We start from the raw sequence: 21,143 nt of genomic DNA, 5'->3' as shown, positions 1-21,143 counted from the left end.
TAAAATTCAAATTCTATGCCTGCTACTTGTTCATTGCCCAACTTCCAAAAAAAAAATCTAGGCCTAGTGGTGTGGGAGGTGGCACAGTGGATAAAGCATTGGACTCTTTTAAGCACGAGTTTTCGAATTCAATCCCCAGCAGCACATGTATCAGAGTGACATCTGGTTCTCTCCCCTCTCCTATCTTTCTCAATAATAAATTTAAAAAAACAAATAGGTCTGGGTTTGGAAGATAGCATAATTGTTATGCAAAAAAAAAAAAAAAAACCTTTTATATTCAAGGCACCAAAGGTCCCAGGTTCAATTCCCAGGACTACCATAAGCTAGAGCTAAAGAGTAGTACTTAGGTTACAGAGGAAAAAAAAAGAAGAAAGAAAAATTCAAAATACTTCTGAGCCTTAGTTTCTTCATCTAAAGAAATAAGGTTTTAATAGTTGTATGGATTAACATGACACATAAAGTTCACAATATAGTGGTTGGCAAATAAAGGCTCAATAAACATGAGTTACTATTTCCCCAAAACATGTGACTCAATGCTAATTTAGCTACATGTGGCATGTTTCATACAGGAGGCATCCAGTGTGCTGTAGGTAGGGGGCAAGCTTCTTCTGTGGGGCGAGGGCAGCATGCTATTAGCAGGCTAACAGGGAAGTCTGAAGAAAACCACATAAACAGGCCTCTGTACTTCTAACAACTCTAATTCATACAGATGGCCAACCACCCATCAGACTCAAAGGTAGAGCGAATGCTAGTCTGCAAAGCTCATATGTGCTAAATTCCCACATACTCTCAGTCCTGAAGATCTTCACAATATAGTTAGCATGAGCATAACTGGCGGCATGTCTCCCAGCCTGCCACCTGCTGACAATACTGTTTAAAAAAAAAAATGAAGGGGAGTCAGGCGGTAGCACAGCGGGTTAAGCACAGGCGGTGCAAAGCGCAAGGACCTGTGTAAGCATTCCGGTTTGAGCCTCTGGTTCCCAACCTGCAGGGGAGTCGCTTCACAGGTGGTGAAGCAGGTGTGCAGGTGTTGTCTCTCCCTCTCTGTCTTCCCCTCCTCTCTCCATTTCTGTTTGTCCAATCCAACAACAACGATATCAATAACTAGAGCAATAAAACAACAAGGGCAACAAAAAGGAATAAATAAATAAAATAAATATTAAAAGAAGAAGAAGAAGAAGCTTCAAAACTCCTCATTCATTCCTGAAGCTCTCGGATAGAGAGAAACTTCAAAGGGAGGAAATATAGATAGTAGGGTATTTCATACACAGAATCTGGAGCTTGCAAAAGTGACTCTAAGATTAGGAACCAAAAAAAAAAAAAAAGCATCATCTTTCTGAAAAGGAACTCTGGTACACTGCTGGTGAGAATGTAAATCAACATTCTGTGTGTGCGTGCAATTTTTTTTTTTTTGGTGTGCATATGTGTAAACAGTAGTTCCTTAAAAAATTCAAAATGGAAATGCCATATGATCTGAAGTATTTATGTGAATGAGATGAAAACACTAAATTGAAAAGATATTTGTATTTTATCATCATAGCACTATTCACAATAGCCAAACCATGGAACCAACCTAAGTGCTCATCAACAAATTACTAGAAGAAGACTTGGTAGCTGCTCTCACATTTAAAATAAAGATGAGAGAGATTCGACTTCCGGAGGCAGAGCTACGAGCAGCAGATCTCTTCCTCTCCTCTCCTCTCCTCTCCTCTCCTCTCCTCTCCTCTCCTCTCCTCTCCTCTCCTCTCCTCTCCTCTCCTCTCCTCTCCTCTCCTCTCCTCTCCTCTCCCGGATCAACTAGGAATACCAAAGGAGACCACCCGGACCGAAACAAGACAGGACTAGAATGACCACAGGAACCCAGTAAATCACCCGTGAGTACAAACACGCGTGGCTGGTGACAGAGAGGAGAGAGGGGCCTAAGGAGAGATTAAGTGGCTGCTAACAGTTCAACAGTTTATCAGTGGAGACACCACCTCCAGTCTGCTCCAAAACAAGGCGACAGCTGAAGGGAGGAAAGGACTCCCCAGAGACTCACTAAGTGCAACTCTGAGTCTCCATTGCTACTACTCTCAGAATCTGGAGCAGCAACAGGGAGGGACACCAGGGGACAGAGATCTAACCGGGAAACTTAGGAGAAGACCTATACCTCTGTGGCAAAGCTGAGGGGCTGTGAAAGTCTCTTTGCATAACCACTGGATTATCTCTGCAACACCCTGCTTTATCTCTTGGTCAGGAGTCAGTGATTAAGCTAAGAAGCCTATTGATAGTTTAAAAGCCCTCAGGCTCCCATAGCCTACAGGGAAGAAAAAAAAAAAAGAGGCTTTTACACCACTGAGCTCCAACTCAGGGATTGAAAAAACTGTTAACATATATAAAATGGTTAAAACAACAAGAAAAAATATTGGAGACTCGAACCAGGACAAGAGTCCAGCTAAAAGTCCTCCAGAGGGTGAAGCACAAAACAACATCCAAACATTAGCTAAGGAAATAATAACAGTAGTGAGTAAAGAATTTGAAAAAATTGTAATCAGAAATGCAGGAACAACAAATGAGAATATGGAAGAAAATTCTAATTATCTCATGGTTATTAGAGAGCTGAAAGCTGAAATCGCAGAGCTAAGAACTAGCTGAACAAGCTAAAACAGTATCAGAGCAGGGCAACAAAATAGATGAACTCCAGAAACCAGTAGAGGGCAGAGAGAATAGAATCTATGAGGCTGAAAACAGAATTAGCAAGATTGAGGATGAATTAGAGACAACTAAAAAAGAAGTAAGAGATCTCAAAAAGAGATTAAGAGATGCTGAAAACAACAACAGAGTCCTATGGGATGACTTCAAAAGAAACAATATACGCATTATTGGCTTACTAGAGGAAGAAAGAGAAGGGGAGGAAGAAAGCATTCTCCAGACCATAATAGCTGAAAATTTCTCTAGTCTAGACAACACCAAAGACATAAAGATTCAAGAAGCCCAGAGGGTCCCAAACAGAATTAACCCAGACCTAAAGACACCAAGACATGTCATACTTAGATTGGAAAGGAATAAGGATAAAGAAAGGATCCTCAAGGCTGCAAGAGAAAAACAAAGAGTCACCTACAAAGGAAAACCCATAAGATTAGCAGCAGACTTCTCCATACAAACACTACAGGCCAGAAGAGAATGGCAAGATATCTATCGAGTGCTCAATGAGAAAGGCTTTCAGCCAAGAATACTATATCCTGCTAGACTGTCATTCAGACTAGATGGAAGCATCAAAACCTTCTCAGACAAGCAACAGTTGAAGGAAGCAACCATCACCAAGCCTGCCCTGAAAGAAGTTCTGAAAGGTCTCCTATAAACAACCAGACCACCACAAATAGGACATATATCAAAACACTCTAAAACTCTACAAGAATGGCGTTAAAATATCTTCGATCTTTGATATCAATAAATGTCAGTGGCCTGAATTCACCTATTAAAAGACACAGAGTAGGAAGATGGATCAGAAAACACAACCCAACAATATGTTGTCTACAGGAAACTCATCTAACGCAACAAGACAAACACAGACTTAAAGTGAAAGGATGGAAAACTATCATACAAGCCAATGGCCCACAAAAAAGGGCAGGAACAGCTATTCTCATATCTGACATGATAGACTTTAAAATAGATAAGATTAAAAAAGATAGGAATGGACACTACTTAATGCTCAGAGGATCAGTCAATCAAGAGGACTTAACAATTATTAACATCTATGCACCCAATGAGAAGCCATCTAAATACATCAAACTTCTACTGAAAGAGCTACAGCAATATATTAACAGTAACACAATCATAGTAGGGGACTTCAACACCCCACTATCTCAACTTGACGGATCATCCAGGAAGAAAATCAGTAAAGACATAAGGGAGCTAAACGAAGAGATAGATAAACTAGAACTATTGGACATTTTCAGAGTCATTCATCCCAAGAAACTGGAATACACATTTTACTCAAATCCACATGGGTCATTCTCAAGGATAGACCATATGTTAGGCCACAAAGACAGCATCAGCCAATTCAAGAGCACTGAAATCATCCCAAGCATCTTCTCAGACCACAGTGGAATTAAACTAACACTTAACAATCAACAAAAGATTAGTAACAGTGCCAAAATGTGGAAGCTCAACAGTACACTTCTTAACAACTTCTGGGTCAAAGAGGAAATCAAGGAAGAAATCAAAATGTTTCGAGAGTTCAATGAAAATGAAGACACAAGCTATCAAAATATTTGGGACACAGCTAAAGCAGTCCTAAGAGGGAAGTTCATAGCTATACAAGCACACATTAGGAAACAAGAAAAGGCACAAATTAACAGCCTGATTGCACATCTTAAAGACCTAGAAGAAGAACAACAAAGGAATCCTAAAGCAACCAGAAGGACAGAAATCACTAAAGTTAGGGCAGAAATAAATAACATTGAGAATAGGAAAACCATACAAAAGATCAATGAAAGTAAATGTTGGTTCTTCGAAAGAGTAAACAAAATCGACAAGCCTTTAGCCAGACTCACAAAACAAAAAAGGGAGAAGACCCAAATAAATCGGATAGTAAATGAAAGAGGAGATATCACAACAGACACTGCAAAAATTCAACATATCATGCGAGGCTTCTATGAACAACTATATGCCACCAAGCTAGAGAACCTGGAAGAAATGAATGATTTCCTAGATACCTACCAACTTCCAAAACTAAGTAAAGAGGAAGTGGATAACATGAACAGGCCCATCACAGCTAATGAAATTGAAACAGTTATCAAAAATCTTCCCAAAAATAAAAGTCCTGGACCAGATGGTTTTACAAATGAATTCTACAAAACCTTCAAAGAAGAACTAATACCTCTACTTGTAAAAGTCTTCCAGAAGATTGAAGACACTGGAATACTCCCTGCCAGCATCTATGAAGCCAACATTACCCTGATACCAAAAGCAGACAGGGACACAACCAAAACAGAAAACTACAGACCAATATCTCTGATGAACATAGATGCGAAAATATTGAACAAAATTCTAGCCAACCGGATACAGTAGTATATCAAAAAGATTGTTCATCATGACCAAGTGGGGTTTATCCCAGGCATGCAAGGTTGGTTTAATATACGTAAATCAATCAATGTGATCCACCACATCAACAAAAGCAAGACCAAAAACCACATGGTCATATCAATAGATGCAGAGAAAGCCTTTGAGAAAATCCAACATCCCTTTATGATCAAAACACTACAAAAAATGGGAATAGATGGAAAATTACTCAAGATAGTGGAGTCTATATATAGCAAACCTACAGCCAACATCATACTCAATGGTGAAAAACTGGAAGCATTTCCACTCAGATCAGGTACTAGACAGGGATGCCCACTATCACCATTACTATTCAACATAGTGTTGGAAGTTCTTGCCATAGCAATCAGGCAGGAGCAAGTAATTAAAGGCATACAGATTGGAAGAGAAGAAGTCAAAGTCTCCTTAATTGCAGATGACATGATAGTATACATGGAAAAACCTAAGGAATCCAGCAAGAAGCTTTTGGAAATCATCAGGCAATACAGTAATGTGTCAGGCTATAAAATTAACATTCAAAAGTCAGTGGCATTCCTTTATGCAAACACTAAGTTAGAAGAAATTGAAATCCAGAAATCAGTTCCTTTTTCTATAGCAACAAAAAAAATAAAATATCTAGGAGTAAACCTAACCAGCTTGGTTTGAATGTGGGTGTTGCAATGACTTGCAAAGAATAACAAAAATCTAATTTCTATGGTATCTATTGTGTGACAGATACAACAATAACAACAACTAATTTTAAGATATAAATAACTGAGGTATCTGATGTATTTTTAACATGTATCTGCAGAAGGGATGCTCTATAGGAATGCAGAGGAAAAAAAAAAAAGGCGGTAACAATGGGAACTGAAATTTAAGAATGGGGCCTCAGACCTACAGACAGTGCTGGGTGGTGGTACACCTGGTAAACACACATATTACCATGAGCGACAAGCGGAGTTTGAGCCCCCTCTCTCCACCTGCAGGGGGAATGCTTTATAAGTGATGAAGCAGGTCTGCATATGTCTGTCTATCTTTCTCTCCCTACTTCCTCCTCTCTCAACTTCTCTGTCCTATCAGTTAGAATGGGGGGGGGGTGGCCTCTAGGAGCAGTGGATTTATAATGCTGGCATCAAGCCTATGATAAGCCTGGAGGCAAAAAAAAAAAAAAAAAAGCTTCTGCACAGCAAAAGAAACCATCATTCAAACAAAGACTCTTCACAGAATGGGAGAACTTTAATACATGCCATACATTAGATGAGAAGCTAATAACCAAAATATATAGAGCTCACCAAAAATCAGCAACAACAAACGATCCAGTTAAAAAGTGGGAGAGGATATGAACAGAATATTCACTACAGCAGAGATACAAAAGGCCAACAGACATATGAAAAATTGTTCCAAGTCATTGTTAGAGAAATGCAAATAAAGACAACAATGATACCACCTCACTCCTGTTGTTAGAGAAAAGTATCAGCAGAACAGCTGAGTGTTATAGCTCCAGTGTTACAACAGAGTCTGAGGTCCTGACCACTTGGAGAACAAGGAGATACTTTTTTACACTGGCGGTGTGCTAGACCTTGTCTGAGTTGGAACTCACTTATATACCCTTCAAGTTGGGGGCTGCGTGCATCTGATTGGTTTCAAGGTGGTACACTTGATTGGTTTACAAGGTGCACCAATCAGGTGTGTTCAAGGGTAATGTGCGAATTGGTCACGTCATGAGTCATCATATAAAACAAAGCAATCCAGGCAGACAAGATGCAAGTGAATACAAAAAGAAACACAATTTGGTTGGCTACATTGTGTGACACAAAAATGATTAAACCAGATTAATCACATTTCTATCCCCTAGGTTTGCTGAAGTGCAGGAGTAGCAGACAAGCCTGTCTATGTGTTGTGCAATTGGGGAACATTTTATTTCACTGTGAGAATGTCATACATCAGAAATGACAGCAACAACCAATGCTGGAGAGGTTGTGGGGACAAAGGAACCCTCCTGCACTGCTGGTGGGAATGTAAATTGGAGGGGGCAGGCAGTAGCACAGTGGGCTAAGCACACATGGCACAAAGCACAAAGACTGGCACAAGAATCCTGTTTCAAGCCTCTTGCTCTCCACCTGCAGAAAGGGTCACTTCACAAGCAGTGAAGCAGGTGTCTAGCTTTCCTCCTGTCTTCCCTATCTCTCTTGATTTCTCTCTGTCCTATCCAAAAACAGCAGCAAAAGCAAAACAAGAAGGGCAACAAAAATGGGAAAAATGGCCACCAGGAGCAGTAGATTCATAGTGCAGGCATGGAGCCATACATTTTTGGAGGCAAAAAAAAAAAAAAAAAGGAATGTAAATTGGTCCCACCCGTGTAGAGCAGTGTGGAGAACTCTCACAAGGCTAGAAATGGGCTTCCTTATGACCCTGTAATTCTTCTCCTAGTGATATATCCTAAGGAATCAAACACACCCATCCAAAAATATACATGTATACCTATGTTCATAGCAGCAATTTGTAATAGCCAAAACCTGGAAACATCCCAGGTGTCCAACAACAGATAAGAGGCTGAGAAAGTTGTGATACACACACACACACACAATAGAGGAGCCGGGTGGTGGCACACCTGGTTGAGCACATGTTATAATGCACAAGGACCCAGGTTCAAGCCCCCCCTGTAGCTTTGTGAGTGGTGAAGCAGTGTTGCAGGTGTCTCTCGCTCTCTAGCACCCCCTTCCCTCGTGATTTCTGGCAGTCTCTACCCAATAAATAAAGATAATTTACAAGAAAGTATATATACGTAATGGAATACTACTCATTTATTAAGAATAATGAATCAACTTTCTTCAACCCAGTTTGGATGGAGCTAGAAGGAGTTATGTTAAATAAGATAAGCTAGAAAGAGAAGGAGAAGTAATAGAATGATCCCACTCATAAACAGAAATTGAGAAAGAAGAACAGAAAAGGAAATGCAAAGCAGAAATGACTGAGTTGGGAGTATAACACCAAAGTAAAAAACTCGTGTGTGGGGGGTAAATTTTCAGCTTTACTGTAGGGGGTGTGGGGACATAGACCTTTGGTAGTAGGAACGGTGTTAATATGTACTTCCTATTAACTTATAGTTGTATAAATCACTATTTAATCAATACAAGAGGGGAAAAATAGATTGAACGTCTTGATCTTTTAAATACAGACATCAGTTCTGAGCATATATTCTTCAATCTAAACACTTAAGATTTCAAATGAGTAAACTGATTGAATTTGTTAATGCATTTCTAGTAATCTTTTTAAAAATATTAAATTTCCTATAATCTTTAGACCAGAAGCAACTAGTCTTGTCAGTTTAGAAGATATAGTTATCCTAACAATGGTATCTTCAAAGTAAATAAAGTTTCCACATAACTTGGTTAAGACAGCAAGGAACCTTCCCTATTCTCTATACATTCCATGTTTCTCAAGTCCTGGAACCTCTGGGACCTTGCTCGTTTTCCTTCATGTTTCTCTCGATCCATACCATTTGATGCTGTATCTGCTGACCTCTATCAAATCAGTGCAACCAGTGCTACCTCGACATGTTTCACTTCAGATTGTGTCCTGAGATGCCAGGCCTGAGATGTCAACCTTCCAGCTCCAATACTCTGGTGAGACCTTTCCTAGCTCATAGGACTCCTTAGTTCTATTTTAGGTTACTTCCCAACAAAGTTAGGAATGTAGATAGAGACCAGCGCCCATGACACAGGGCATTGTGCACGTGTCCACAAGCTAGGGGAAAATATACACCTTAAAGGTAGCAAACAGATTTTAATGTAGGTCAGTTGCATATGCCACATACCTGTGCCACTAGAGAATAACATGAGCAACAGGTGGTACTGCCACTCAGCAAGATTTACTCAAAATTTACACGTAAACAGCATTGGAGTTACATGCTAGAAGCCAACAAGCCCTCCAAACAAACTCATTCAGAAATCTATAAATCAGTTAAAAGCTACCTAAAAACAAAGAAAAAAAATTTGCTTCCAGGGTTATCACTGGGGCTGAGCCAGCACTACAAATCCACTGCTCCTGGCGGCCACTTTTTCCCATTTTTAGATAGTACAGAGAAATATTGGGGGGGGGATAGATAGGGAGAGAGACAGACACCTGCAGACCTGCTTCACCCCTCGTGAAATGTCTTCCCTGCAGGTTAGAGGTGGGGTGGGGCTTGAACCTAGATCTTTGTGACTTGTACTGTGCACGCTTAACTGAGTATGCCATCAATGCTCTGTGAACACAGATGAATCACCCAGACTGCCAGATCAGTCTTCTGGATGTGTATGCATGCACACACACGTTAAGAATTTATTCTCTCACTTTCTCTTTTTAAAATGTCACCCCCCCAAAAAAATGTCAAAGCCCCACTGGGCAAAGCTTAGATCTAATCCAGCAGGAATTACTGATAAAGGCCAGCCTGAGCAGTCAGCCTAGGAAAAATTCATTGTGCCTTTAAAACCAAGAGGACAGAGAGCTGATGCAAGGAGGATGGTTCCAGAACGTATTTCTGAGGCCAATTATCCTAAGGAAGGCATTTCACTTTTTTGGGTGATAAATAACAGCTCAGTGACCCATTAAGCAGTAAACACTCAAAAAGAGCTGCTGCTTCCACAGGCTGTGTAAACTGAGGATTAATGTAATCATCAATACGATGAATATCTCCTTGGAGACAGCTAAAAACAGCATTGCGAGGAGAAAGCTGCACTATTTCCCAGCTGTGCCAAGAGATGAACTTGACCGCTGCCTTGTATTTTCTGCAGAGGGTGGCACGTACTGTGTGATGCTCCTGGAATCCAAGGCCAGATGTTACAGTGTGCAGGTCTGGCTTAGCAAGCAAAGTGCCAGGAGCGTACATTCACACATAGGGAGCTGGTGGTGCTGAGACTTTGGCAGCATTATTAGGTGCAAATCTTTCCAGGTTCTCGTCTAATGTGGCTAAGACTCTTTTCACACATTCCAGAGAGGCCTCGCAGGGAAACATCTGCTCCAGCATTCTACTTCCACAAGGATGGGAGCCAAAGAGAGTTTATAGGGTTCTCTGTACTCAGCACTCCTTCCCACCACTGAACACTCAGGAGGCAATAGTGACTTTACTCTACACTGAAAACCATCACAAGAACTATCAAGGAAAATTCCAGAGAGTCTGTCTGACAAATGAGGTTTATTTCAACAGTTATAGCCACAACTACAAACTTTGGCCTGGAATTCAGAGAACATTATAACCTATAGCAGTGTATGGCATCTCACTGCTTCAAATCTGTCACATTAACATGTTTGCTTTTTGAGACAACTATGAGTGGATGACATAGAGGAAGTTAACTATCCATCTTCCAAGTAATTCCAAGATTCAGAAATCTCTTGCTCTTTATACTATGTCAAACTTCCATTACAACCTACTCAACCATTACTATCCAATACAATCCAAACTCTTTACTGTCTCTCCAAACTCACCAACCTTATTCTTCATTTCACTCCTCTGCCTGTGCCTCCCCTGTGGAATGTATGTTTCTTTCCCTAGTTTTCCCCCAACTGCCCGATCCAAGGTTTCCAAATGTGGTAAATTGTTTTCTCCTCTCCAGGATCATCTTTCATTACTTTCCCAACAAGATTGCCCTTTGAATATAGGCTCTACATACTGCCTCAAATTTGGGATTCAATCTGCTTCACACGTTACTAAAATATTTTTAAAGTTATTTTAATGAATTTTTATTAGTCATTTATAAAACTATAAAATAATGGGTACAACTCCACACTGTTCCCACCACCAGAGTTCTGTGTTCCCATTCTCTCCATTGCAGACTGCAGTGGTTCTCCCAACATCACAGATATGGATTGACTATTCTTTCTTTTTTAAATATTTTATTTATTTAATAATGATAAGGATAGGAAGACAGAGAGAAAAAAAAATAGACATCACTCTGGTGCTGTCAGACATCATGTGCTGTCTGAGACTGAACTCAGAATCTCATGCTTGAGAGGCCGACACTTTATCCACTGCACCATTCCACTGGATTGATTATCCTTCTTTCCTTTCTCCCTTCTTTCATCCTCCTTTCTTTCTTTAAAAGTTCTCTTTGGAGGCCAGGGGGTAGCGCAGTGGGTTGAGCGCACGTGGCGCAAGGCGCAAGGACTGGCATAGGGATTCCAGTTCAAGCCCCGGGCTCCCCACCTGCAGGGGAGTCGCTTCACATGCAGTGAGGCAGGTCTGCAGGTGTCTGCCTTTCTCTCCTCTCAGTCTGCCCCTCCTCTCTCCATTTCTCTCTGTCCTATCCAACAACGACATCAGCAACAGCGATAGTAATGACTGCAACAACAATAAAACCAGGGCAACAAAGGGGAAAAGATGGCCTCCAGGAGCTGTGGATTTGAGGTGCAGGCACCGAGCCCCAGCGATAACCCTGGAGGCAAAAAAAAAAAAGTTCTCTTTACTCTTTTTTTTTTAAATCTAATTTATTATTGGATAAAGACAGAAATTGAGTGGGGAGATAGGGAGGGAAAGAGACAGAGAGACACCTGCAGCCTGCTTCACCATTTGTGAAGCTTTCTCCCTGCAGGTGGGGACCAGGGACTTGAACCCAAGTCCTTGTGCACTGTAATGTATTAACCAGGTGAGCCACTGCCTAGCCCCTTATCTACCTATATATTTTATTTATTTTTAAAAATTTCTTTATTGGGGGATTAATGTTTTACATTCGTCAGTAAATACAATAGTTTGTACATGTATAACCTACCTATATTTTTGTTACTAAAATTTTTAAAAAGATAGAGCAGGGGGAAGATAGCACTGTTCTTAAAAAAAATAATAAAAGAAGAGAAAACAATGCAAAAAGTTTGAACTGTTCAATGATTAAATGGCTTTACAAGCTGTAGGGTACCATCTAGACTTAGACCAGGACCTGGTAAGCCCTCACCTGCCCCCCTCCCCCACCCCTGTCTTTGAGACGACTTTCCAGGATTACCTGCTGAACTTTTCTCAGCCCATTCCAGGCTCTGAATGGGCCTTTGATTGGGTCTGTCTTCCAAAGGGTGGACTTGGCTGCAGGAATACATTGTTTTCCAGGGGTAACACTGACTGCCCCAGACCTGGAGCACAGATCCTTTCAGTAGAGTGGTATTTAGAAACCAAGGTCTAGGTCTAGGTGCTAATATGTTCACTGTTACTAGACTGTCACTGCTTTTAGGTTCTTTCAGAGAAGTAGCACAGGAAATGCATTTTAAAAGAAAAAAAAAATCTCATGAGTGAAAGACTATATACAAATGAAATCTTGTTCTACTTCTTCCCTCATTCTGTTTTCCTGCAGGGAAAACACTGGCTCTCAGTAACAGTAATATAGTCACTCATTTGTTCTATCATATAATAAACAAAACGTTCATAATTACTGTATGAACATCAATACTAATAATGAACCTACAATGCAAAGCCCAAATTTTCATGATAGCAGCTGGGGAGATAGTTCAACTAGTAGAGCATGAGACTTTCAAGTCTGAGGTTCCTGGTTCAAACCCTGGTACCACACATAACTGAGTGCTCTGGCTTGTCTCTTTCTCTCCCTCTTCTCTGCCTCATGTGAAACTCTCCTACATAATAAAACAATTAAAAATATATAGTGCCTTCATTCTATTTATTTCTGACTTTAAAATATATCCTATGGGGGGGGTAGAGAACTTTGGTGGCTGCAATATAGAACTATATCCATATAGCCTTGTAACCCATTATTAAATCACTATTAAAGTCATCTTAAATTTAAGCAAAAAAGTACAACAGAAAACCAATTAAGGGGAGTCGGGCAGTAGCGCAGCGGGTTAAGTGCAGGTGGTGCAAAGCGCAAGGACCAGAGTAAGGATCCCGGTTCAAGCCCCCGACTCCCCAGCTGCAGGGGAGTTACTTCACACGCGGTGAAGCAGGTCTGCAGGTGTCTTTCTCTGCCCCTCTCTGTCTTCTCTTCCTCTCCCCATTTCTCTCTGTCCTAGCCAACAATGACAACAATACTCGGCGCAGGCGCCACCATGCGAGCTACTTGACACAGTACCAGCTTCGCAGGAAGTTCAGCACGGCTGGACTCTCCAGGCCAAATTGAAACCATCTCGCCTTTTGCCATGTATAGGGCTTGGGATTAAGCTCTGTGTGGTCTTAATAATATTTACCTATGGCCAGGCTCAGAGCCTGACCAAATGACAAAACCTGCACTGCGCTCTGTAAGATTGATCATAATAGAACAAGCAGTATCAGTAATGCAGAATTTTTCAGGAGGCCCCAATAGGAAAAAATGTTTTCCCCTTTATACACCACTTGCTTTAGTATTCCCCCTGAAATAGAGAGGAAGATTGGTGGTTCCCACAGTGGAGGGGCCACCTTACATAACACAAATAATTAATGGAAAGTTATGGTACCTGTCTAGATACAATGGGCCTTTTAATCTACCATCCACCACTATGCACCCACCTCCTTATGCAGGAATAGTACACAAGAACCTAGGTCACATAGTGAGCATACACAGAAGATGGATTCTAGTTAGAGAGTTTAACTTAGAACAGAACAAAACTCCTTGATCAAACAATGGAACAGATTCTGTGAAAAATAGGCTGCTCAATTTGTTTAAGGCCCCTAGAAACATAACAAGCTTGAACTTTCTATAAACCATTGTCTTCTGATGCATAGGGCCAAGAGAATGGCATAAAAGGTAGAATATTGGGAGTCGGGCTGTAGCACAGTGGGTTAAGCGCAGGTGGCGCAAAGCACAAGGACCGGCATAAGGTAGAATATTAATCTTAATAGGACATTTGCCTAGCACACAGGTACAGGAAAAACTAAAGACAAAGAAATGGTGATGTGATCTCTAGGGCAGAAAGTGCCCCTGGAATGTAAATGTTCCATAAAGCAGGAGGTGTTCCCTACTTGTGCTGTTCTTACTTGGTGATTTTTGTTTCAATAATCAAAGCCTTGGTGATTTTTGTTTTAATAATCAATACCTTGGTGATTTTTGTTTGAATGATCTAAGCCTTATGAGACTATAAAAATAAAGTTCTTCTTAGGTAAGACAGATATCTGCTTGAGCTTGATTCAACATCAACTCACTCAGAATCTCTCATTCTTCATTCTTTGCCGATGCCCCTCCTCCTTCAGGCTAACCCTAATAACCTGCTGGGGCTGGACCCGGCAAATACTAACTACAACAACAAAACAAGGGAAACAAAAGGGGATAAATAAATAAATATTAAAAAAGGAAGAAAAAAAGAAAACCAATTAAGATGTCATGTAATCAAAAATAAATGAAATAAAAATATCCTAGCGGGGAACAGCGAGGGCACCTGCTTTGCCATGTGTGTAGCAGGTTGGAAATTAGAGCCAGATGAAGTCAACAAGGAGGAACTTTATTAATGTTAACAAGCCACAGAAAGAGTTCGTGCTTTTTAAAATTATTATTAAATAGATACAGAAAAATTAAGAGGGGAGGGAAAGATAGAGAGGGAAAGAGACAGAGAGACACCTGTAGCCCTGCTTCATCATTCATGAAGCTTTCCTCCTGCAGGTGGGGACAAGAGGCTTGAACCCTAGTCCTTGCACACTGTAATGTGTGTGCTTAACCAGATGCGCCAGCACCTGGCCCCTCAACTCATGCTCTTAAAGAATTCTGTGCCCCAAGGGAAGGTACAGCTTATACAATATATGGGGCTGACAGCAGAAAGCATCATCACAGAAGTAGAGGCCACAAAGTTAAAGGGGTGGTTCTTGTACCCATTATTCAGGGTCAAGCTGTCTTAGTTAATTATTACCTTTTTCTTTTTTTTTATGTCAGCACTGCTCAGCTCTGGCTTATGGTGGTGTGGGGGACTGAACCTGGGACTTTGGAACCTCAGGCATGGGTCTCTTTGTACAACAACTATACTATCTACCCCCACCAATATTACCTTTTCCTGCACAACTGTGTCAGGGGAAAGGTTCTGGACTTAGAATTTTTACAAACTGTCAGGATAGGGCGTACCACTGGGGGGTGGGGAGGGCCTTTCTCAAGGCCTCCTGCTATGTGGGACATCTCTTTTTCCTAAAGTTTGGCTATTTTTTATTTATTTATTTTTTTGGCTTTAACATGCTCTCTTTTTCTTTCCCATTTCATGTGCATGACACATGACATTTCAGCCCCCGGGGCACCACTTGGGAGCACTATGTCACTGAAGGGAGTGTAGGTGCTGTGTCTCTCCTTTCTTTTTTTCTTTTTGTTTATTCTTCATATTTATTTACTTTCCCTTTTTGTTGCCCTTGTTGTTTTATTGTAGTTATTATTGTTGTTGTCATTGTTGGATAGGACAGAAAGAAATGGAGAGAGGAGGGGAAGACAGAGAGGGGGAGAGAAAGACAGAAACCTGCAGACCTGCTTCACCGCCTGTGAAGCGACTCCCCTGCAGGTGGGGAGCCGGGGCTCGAACCAGGATCCTCACGCCGGTCCTTGTGCTTCACGCCACGTGCGCTTAACCTGCTGCGCCACCGCCCGACTCCCTGTGTCTCTCCTTTCTATCTGAAAATATCAGCCCAAGGCAATGAAATTCTAACAAGGACCTAGAAGGAAAAATAATTAAAAAAAAAATCCAACCAAAGGTGTGTCATCAGAGTACTGTGCCTCCCCCAGGGCTCTGTTCTGGCTCCTACGCTATTTAATATTTACATCAATGACCTCCCAGAAACTTCTTCAAGGAAGTTCATCTACGCCGATGACATCTGCTGTGCAACTCAGGCATCCAAGTTCGACATCCTCGAGGAAACACTCACGAAAGACATGTCTCTGATATCTGATTACTGTAAAAAATGGCGACTAATCCCTAGCACTGCAAAAACGGTATCATCTGTTTTCCATCTACACCATGCCTCGGCCTCGCGTGAGCTTAATGTGCAGCTTGGCGATACGAGAATCCAGCATGAAGCCCAGCCAGTTTATCTTGGCGTTACTCTGGATCGCACTCTGTCATTTCACGAACATCTCATAAAAACTGCAGCAAAGGTGGGCGCGAGGAATAACATCATTGCCAGACTGGCCAGCTCCTCATGGGGCACGAGCGCTTCCACACTACTCTGGCATCATGCTATTCCACTGGCATTATCATCTCTGGCATTATGCTATTCCACTGCAGAATACTGTGCCCCAGTATGGTTCCGTAGCCCCCATGTCCACTTGGTCGATTCCAAATTATATTCCTCCATGAAGATAATTTCTGGAACCATCCGTTCCACCCAGGTTCCATGGCTGCCAGTCCTTAGCAACATCGCCCAGCCAGATATTCGTCGGGATGCGGCATCATCTAAGTTCATTTCCCACGTCTACGCTCGACCGGACCTGCCAATATATGCGGATATCTTCGCCCACCCTGTCCAACGCTTGACGTCTCGTCACCCAATCTGGTCCCCTATGCCTACACTGAACTTCTCTGTTCCAGTCTCTTGGAAATAGAGTTGGCAGTCAGCTGAAGTAAAGAACAAACACCTCATCACAGACCCCTGCAAGCGTCAACCCGGCTTCGACCTAGCACGTTATGATTGGGCCCTCCTCAATCGCTATCGAACAGGCCATGGCCGGTTCGCAGCTATGTTCCATCCCTGGGGAGCCAGAGACGACCCACTGGCCCTGGGGCTACAGACAGACTATGACCCACATAGTCAACGACTGCCACCTCTCCAGATTCAAAGGAGGTCTCGAAACTTTACATCAGGCTCAACCTGACACTGTTGACTGGCTACGGAAGAAGGGCAAACGCTAGAAGAAGAACTATGCCTATAGTTAGGTGTGGGAGACTGAACCTGGGACTTTAGAGCCTCAGGCATGAGAGTCTCTTTGCATAATCATTATGTCATTTCTTTTTAAGTATTTTATTTACTTAGAAAACACAAAGAGGTGGGTGGGGAGAATACAGGTCCATGAAGGATGATAGATAACATAGTGGGGGTTGTATTGTTAAATGGGAAACGGGAATGTTATGCATGTACAAACTATTGTATTTACTGTTGAATGTAAAACATTAATTCCCTAATAAAGAAATAAATTAAAAAAAAAAACACAGAGTACCTTTCAGCTCTTGCTTAAGGTCATGCTGGTGATTGAGCCCAGGACCTGAGCCTCAGGCATGAAAGTCTTTTGTAAACAACCTATTTGTCTATGAAAAAATTCATCATGACCTTTCCGACAACACACTATAAAGTATGCTTTGAGCCTGCATGACAGCTCATTGGACAGGTGCTGTTTTATCACTGAGCATGACTCAGGTTCAAGCCCAGTCCCCGCTACATGAAAGAAGCTCGTGAGACCACAGCTCGTGCTGTGGTCTCAATTCTTTCTCCTTAAAAAAAAAAAAAAAAAAAAAAAAGTGGAGTGTTGGGCGGTAGCGCAGCGGGTTACACACATGTGGTACAAAGCTCAAGGACCAAGATAAGGATCCCGGTTTGAGCCCCCGGCTCCCCACCTGCAGGGGAGTCACTTCACAGGCAGTGAAGCAGGACTGCAGGTGTTTATCTTTTTCTCCCCCTTTCTGTCTTCCCCTCCTCTCTCCATTTCTCTCTTTCCTATCCAACAGCAAAGCCAGACAACAATAATTACAACAATAAAGCAACAAGGGCAACAAAAGGGAATAAATAATAATAAAAAAATGGCAGAGCAACACACTGTTCAAGTGAGCTCTGTTTAAAAAAAAAAAAAAAGTGAACCTCAGGCCAGAGAGAGAGCTCCAAAAATGAACCCCCTGGGTAGTCCAGGAGGTAGTATGGTAGTTAAAGTGTTGGACTCTCGAGCATGAGGTCCTGAGTTCCATTCCTAGTGTCACATATGCCAGAGCAATGTGCTGGAGTGTTTTTCTTTTTACCACCCTTCCCCCTCAATTTAAAAGAGAGAGAGACCTGAGAGGGAGAGATATTTAAAAATGATGCCAGGACAAATAGGTAATTATTTGGAAAAAGGTAAAATTGGTCCATGTTTCATACCATACACATGAACTAACCTCAAATGGAGAGGATCTACATATGAAGCCACAGAGGCACTAGAAGAAAGCAAGTGATCTGCTTGACAGCTCCAGTGTGGAGCCTAAGATACAATTAATCAGCCTAGTGTGACTTGGAAAAATGTCAGAAAGCTCTCTTCCATTCCCTATCATAAAATAAACATTTTGCATCAGAGACCCCTTCACTGCAGCACCTGGTTAAGGGACAGTCCCTGTACTTTAGGCCAGTAAGAACAACATAAACACAAACATATTACATACATTTTAAAGTATTAATTAAATAATCCTGCTATGAACACAGAGAGAAAACCAAATGTTTCTACTCCAGTAAATAGATTTCCACAGTGAACCTATCAGCAGCTCTTTGCTGCCCCCTGCAGCTTTTAAATGAATAGCTACAAAATGCAAGGACATAAAGTTTAATCGAGAGCAATTGCATCTGGCTAAAAGTCATGGGCTTCTTGGAATATACCTAAAAGGAAACTACTAGCTTTTTCTAAAATGGAGACCTCAAATCTCATGTGCTATATTCTTGCCTTTAGGATCTAGATTATTAAATAATTTGTTCTTCTTTATATCTTAATGCTTTTTCAGACACCAAGTTATAGATGTTACCATGACACCAACCTGACTTCCCCGAGCAGAAGACCTCACCAAATGTACCCTGGAACCCCATCTCTCCGGAGCCCTGCCGCCGAAAGATAGAAACTGGCTGAGAGCATGGATCAACCTGCCAATGCCCATGTTCGGTGGGGAAGCAATTACAGAAGCCAGACCTCCCACCTTCTGCACTTCATAAAGATCTTGGGTCCATGCTCCCAGAGAGATAAAGAATAGGCAAGCTTCCAGTGAATGGGATGGGATATGGAACCCTAGGAAATGTGTGGAATTTTACTCCTCTTATCCTATGGTTTTGTTGATATTTTCTAACTTTTATTTTATAAATTAAATTTTTTAAAAAAAGGAGTGTAGAGAAAGCTGGTATCAAGGAAAGGCGAGAAAATGGGAGTCACATGCAGCAAAACTTTCTGCTTCAGCCTCATGTAGATACAATGAAAAACTATACACAGAAATGGTTAGAGGCACCAGGCTTGCAAACTACTGAGGGAAATTCTTTACCATTAAAAGCAAACAAAGGGTCAGGAAGATAGCACCTGGAACCAACAGTTCTAGTTTTCTTTCAAATCAGATATATATATATAAAAAATCAGTTATTAAAGACACACACACACTCTCTCTCTCTCTCTCTTTCCACAAGTCACTTTTAGAAGTCCTCTGAGAGAGGCTCTCTGAATTTAAGCTGTAGTTAGAACTGACTCAGTGAGTCACTCTGAAGAAAGATAACTAATCTATGAGGAATATTTTGAAGAAGCAAGGAAATATTTCCATTTCTCAAAAACTCCATTTCAAAGGAATGAATGCCCTTATTTTAACAATGCTCTAATTTTGCCTAGTGAAGCTTTAGCTTAGATATTGAACAAAGATAAAAGTAAAATAAATCATGTATCATTAAACCACCTTTTCTGATTTTGGATGCATCTAGCACACTGGTTACACTCATACTAGTTTTGGAAGCTTGGTCATCTGTGTCCCAAAGTGTGATCACATTTTCATCTATTAAAAAATCAGAAACACCCAAGGATCCTGTGAGCAGAGGAGAGTCTTGGTGCCACTTCTTGGTTGGGGCATCTGATAATTCCTGTTTCTCAGCCACAATAAAGTTAGAGAACCACTAACCTACACAAAATGATCTTTTTTTATAAGCACAGAAAAAATTCTAAATGCCACTTTAGTTCCACTATCAACAAATAATTTAAATACATTCCACTAACTTTTAAATGTTTTAGAGTGAAAGATTCTTCATTTTCTGTGTTTAAGCTCAGGACTAGAAATCTAAGGTGACTTCCATTAGATTCTCAGATTTTATTTAACTAACAGCATTCATTAAAGCTAAGAACTAAGAGATTAATATGACAATCTTAGTTCAAAAGGATGCTCATTAGAAATGAAGGAAAAGGTTAAAAAATCATTTTCTTTTCGCTTTTTTTTTTTTTTTTAATCAGAACACTGCTTAGCTCTGGCTTATGGTAGTGTGGGGGATTAAAGCTGGGACTTTGGAGCCTCAGGTATGAGTTTTTTGTATAGCCATTATGCTACCAACTCCTACCCCAAAATAAATAATTTTCTCATAAAGTTAACTGAAAAATTTTGGAAGCAACCAAGAAAATGTTCCCTGCACATACCTCTCCAACTATTTTTCTCATTAATAATAATAATAAATGATACTTGCATTCCTTAGAAATAATGTAGCAACTTAAAATGCCAATTACAGAGGGTTATGAAGGTAGCTCAGTGAGCATAAGTTTCCCTTACTTGATGTGCTAGGCTTGATGCCCAGCACCTCATAAAAACAAAGCAAACAAAACATCATAAATGGGAGAGCAGTGCTCTTGTCTCTCCCTCTCTCTCTCTCTCTCTGATGTGAACACATAATCTCAGTTTCACTGCAGGAGCTCATATGTCCTCTTGTTAGCAAACATCAGATTATGTGCAGGCAGATGAGATGTTTTAATATTGGACAAAATATTAATAGTGCAACTCTTCACAGTTTTTGGTGATTTGGGGTTGTGAGTAGCCTGAATTGCCCATTTTAAAAGAAGCTCATGGCCAGGAGGGTGACTCAGCAGGTAGCATGCATTCCCTAGTAGTGTGAGAACCCAGACAAGAAACCCCAGACCAACATGACAAAGCACTTTGGCCTTATATTCTCTCAGAATAAAAAGAGGAGAGAGGGAGAGGAGAAGGAGAGGAGAAGGGAGGGGAGGGGAGGAGAGGGGAGGGGAGAGGAGGGGAGAGGGAGGGGGAGGGAGGGGAAGGGAGGGGAGAGGAATAGAGAGGAGGGGAGGGGAGGGGAGGGAAGGAGAGAGGAGAGAGGAGAGAGGAGAGGAGGGGAGGGAGAGGGGAGGGGAGGGGAGGGGAGGGGAGGGGAGGGGAGAGGAGAGGAGAGGAGAGGAGAGGAGAGGAGAGGAGAGGAGAGGAGAGGAGAGGAGAGGAGAGGGGAGGTGAGGAGAAAAAGAAAAGTACAGGGA

General features: G+C 41.4%; 1 protein-coding gene across 6 annotated transcripts in view; it reads right to left on the bottom strand.

Moving 5' to 3' along the window:
* TTC1 (tetratricopeptide repeat domain 1) overlaps positions 1-21,143 on the bottom strand; it is a 43,070-nt gene that overhangs the window by 17,978 nt on the left and 3,949 nt on the right. The gene's annotated exons all lie outside the window — the stretch shown is intronic.

Source organism: Erinaceus europaeus, chromosome 9, assembly GCF_950295315.1.
Source record: "Erinaceus europaeus chromosome 9, mEriEur2.1, whole genome shotgun sequence".
Lineage (NCBI taxonomy): Eukaryota > Metazoa > Chordata > Mammalia > Eulipotyphla > Erinaceidae > Erinaceus > Erinaceus europaeus.
Note: the sequence above shows the minus strand (reverse complement) of the source record. Positions and strands in the feature narration are given on the sequence as shown.